Source organism: Macrotis lagotis, chromosome 3 (genome assembly GCF_037893015.1).
Source record: "Macrotis lagotis isolate mMagLag1 chromosome 3, bilby.v1.9.chrom.fasta, whole genome shotgun sequence".
In the NCBI taxonomy this organism is placed as follows: domain Eukaryota; kingdom Metazoa; phylum Chordata; class Mammalia; order Peramelemorphia; family Peramelidae; genus Macrotis; species Macrotis lagotis.
In genome coordinates, this window is record NC_133660.1 from 254,852,592 (window position 1) to 254,856,450 (window position 3,859).

The 3,859-nt window shown below is 34.4% G+C and overlaps 1 protein-coding gene across 3 annotated transcripts in view; it reads right to left on the bottom strand.

Moving 5' to 3' along the window:
* Positions 1–3,859, bottom strand: part of MPPED2 (metallophosphoesterase domain containing 2) — a 205,449-nt gene that overhangs the window by 21,000 nt on the left and 180,590 nt on the right. The window lies entirely within an intron of this gene.

Consider the following 3,859-nt stretch of genomic DNA (forward strand, 5'->3'; position numbering starts at 1 on the left):
TTCTGTACTTCAGAACAAACATGAGGGATTTCAAATCTCAAACTGTCTATGATGTTTTATATAAGCCCTAGAGAATTGCCTAAGGAAAAGCGAGGGTCAATGACTTGCCACACAGCTACTGAATGTTAGAAGTGGGGTTTTGTTAGTCAAGTCTATAGCATACAAAGCCTAAAAGAAAAAAAAAAGAAAATTAAAGAAACTAATATGTCCATAAGTCCATTTATTTAGACTATAAAATATAACTATATTTTTAAATTTTATTTTTAATTAGCAAGCATTTATTTTCTTTCTCCTTTGCCATCAATTTATAGATTTTTTTAAAACTTAGTTTACACTTTTATTTCTTTTTTTTAATTTTTAATTTTATTTATTTAAGACAATGGGATTAAGTGATTTGCCCAAGGTCACACAGCTAGGCAATTATTAAATGTCTGAGACCGAATTTGAACTCAGGTCTTCCTGATTCCAGGGCTGGTGCTCTATTCACTGCACCACCTAGCTGCTCCCTACCAATTTAAAAGAAAAACAAAACTCATAATTAATTTACATAGTCAATCAAACAAATGTCCACACTTACCATGTGTAAAAATGTCTCATTCTGCAACCTGAATCAGTCATTTCTCTAGTATATATGAGTATTTATGTAGTTTGTATAAGAATATCTATTTAGACTATAAGCTCCCTGAGGACAGGAATTTTCTCACTTTATACACACACACACACACACACACACACACACACACACATCTTTAGACTTTATGCCTGGCAATTAGTAAGCATGCATCATTCATTCATTCAATGCATTTTTCTCACTCAACGTTGGATAAACATTTGTCTTCAATTTTAATACGGTTTAATGGAAAAAGCATTGGCTTTGGAGGCAGAGGGCAAGGGATTAGATCTTGCTTCTGCCATTGGGCCTCTGTGTGGCCCATGGAGCCTAGTTTTTCTCACCTATAAGAAAATTATGTTGGACTCTGTGACCTCTAAGGTTCCATCCTAAATGTATGATTCTTTGATCCAGTTATTGAAAACCCATTCTGAGTCCAACACTGAGCTAGATACTGTGACACTATACAAAAACATGACATAATTTGTACCTTCAACAAATGTATAATATAGTTGGAGAGCTAAGTCAGACAAAACACTTCAAAAACTAGCAAAATATAAAATAAATAAAACTTTTTAAAACCAATGAAATATGCAAATAAAATTAAAAATAACTAAGTAAATTAAAATTGAACAGAAACTTCAGTCAAATAGTTAGAGAAATGAATAGAAAACTGTTAAATGAAAAAAATGCAAAACACAATAAAGGTCAAAATAAATGGTTCAGATATAGGGAAAAAACCCCAACACTGGCCATGCCCTTAAGGGGCATACAATTTAGTAAGGGGAACAAAACATGAACCCAAAGAACTACAGTGTTAAACTACACATGCTCAGATTCAGAAGTGGAGGAACCTTGAATGTTGTCTAGTTCAACCCCTCTCATTTTATATATGAGGAAACTAATACCAACAAAAGTGAAAAGATTTAAAGAATATATAGGCAATAATTAGCAGAACCAGAATTTGAACACAAGTTTTTTGACTCCAAATTCACTACTCTGTGCTCCATACCAAATCACTTCTTGGGGCACTTCACTCAATCTCTCAGTTCCTTAGGTGTCCCTTTTAAGATTCTCTCTCTCTCTCTCTCTCTCTCTCTTCCTAATTTCTCTCCCTTCCCCCTCTCAATCCCTCTCTTCTTTCACATATGTACATTATTTACATTGTGAGTTAGAAGATAGAGAAGTAATATGAGCTATAATTTTTACCTTCAAACTTTAACAGTGGGAGAGCCCACACTTCTAGTCTCTAGGTCCTAGCTCAAATTGAATTATATTATTCAATTTATTATTATTCTTAGAAACAGTATTTAAGAAGCAGCATGTCATGGTGGATAGAGAGTTTGGGGACTGATGACCTGGGATCCAATCCTACCTTTGACATATATACTGGCTGCATGACCTTGAGTAAGTCATTTAAAACTCAATGCCTTAACTCTGTAAATTGAAAACCTGGCACCTTTTAGCAGAGGGAGTTTCCCTATACTAGTAAAATCACAGGTCCAGTCCCTAAATCTTTTATTAGAAATGATAAAGAAAAATTCCTACTAGCGAATGAGTTTCTAAAAATCCCTAAGGTGATACTGAGAGAAAATATAAGGAAATAAGAATATGCTACAAAGACCAGGTTTCTTATTCAGTCATGCAGCTCTATCAAAGTCAGCCTTTGGAATCCAGATTTCAATCCCTTTGCAGAATCTTCTCCATCTGGTTCTAATCCACACCAACATGAAACCCAGGCTGGAATATCAAGGTCTAGGTGAACTTCACATACCACTGAAACAAAAGTGAACTCCACCCTCTCCTTTGTTGTTATTTCTTAAAGAGCTATGGATTCCTCCAGGAAATCTTTGAAAAACATTTAATTTGCCAACACTTGCTCCAGCTTTTGAGCACTGTTCTTCCTTTCTTATTACTGGGCAAGTTTGCAGGAAAACAGACACTTTGTTTTATAAATAGAACATTTTTCTCTGTTTTCTGGAGGTGTCTGCTAAAAATAAAAAGGGGTTTGCCGGTTTCTCTATTGTTTTCATTTTTTCTTTTGAATGAGTAAATCTGACTAAAAGGAGCTCATGGTAATTGAGTGCATTGGCCTTTCTTGTGTGTTTTCAAGGGCTGATTTTGTTCACAAGGAAAAGACCAATAACTCTGGAATAAGAGATCTGGGTTCAAATCATGAATCTGATATTTACTATCTAGGTGACCACAGGCAATGGATCCTCAGTCTCCTCATCTGGAAAATAGGAATTATAATACAGGGACTTTATGGGACCTCCCAGCTCTAAATCAGTTATCCTGAGAAACCTATATGCGCATAGCCACAGGGTGTATGCCTAAAAGGGAAGCAGGCAGTCTAAAAAAATGGACCAGAGCTTAAAGAGCCAAACAAGGATTTTCCCCTTCAGAGGCTGCCCATGGATTCTAACATTTTGGAGGATTCCCTTTTTGGAACTGTTCTCAGGATTGGATAATAGCCATGTGGAGATAGACTTTTTAAAGGGATAAAACATACACACGAATTTGGTTTGGATTATTAACATTTTCTCTTTCACTTTCTTATGTCTAGAGTAAACAATTAACAAAACAATAAACTAAGCTCCCACGATTAGCATTCACCAGTTTCTGAAATAGAAATGTTCTCACTGAAAAACTTAACAATCAGCTCTGGCTAGTTGGTACCAACTGGCTCCAAGACAACCCTGTTCCTACCCCTGAGAAGCAATTCTTGCTTTCATGATCCTTGAGTGGGGAGATTATTTTAAATCATGATGCTTGTTCCTATACTAAAAGGTTTCTAACGGATGTGCTTTCATATATAAACATGAATGCATACATATATGTATGTATGTAATCTTTTCCTATCATATTTCATCTTAAAGATATAGAAACAATGGTTTTTCATCTGTGGGAGAGCTTAATGAAATACATAAGGCGGATGGATGGATGGATTAATGGATATATATATATATATATATAGATGAACATAGATGATAGAGATAGATAGTTGTTAAATAAATAAGATAACTGATATAAAAACATAGATGATAAAGATGTATAAATAGTTGATAGATGACATGGTAAAAAGACAGAGAAATGGATACATACATGAGAGATAAGCTAGATAATAGAGATAAATAGTTGATAAAGAGATGATAGATAAGTAGATAATTGATAGATAAATTGAAATGATAGATATGTAAATAATTAAGAGATAATATAGGAAGAGAAATGGATAGAAGGATGGATAGA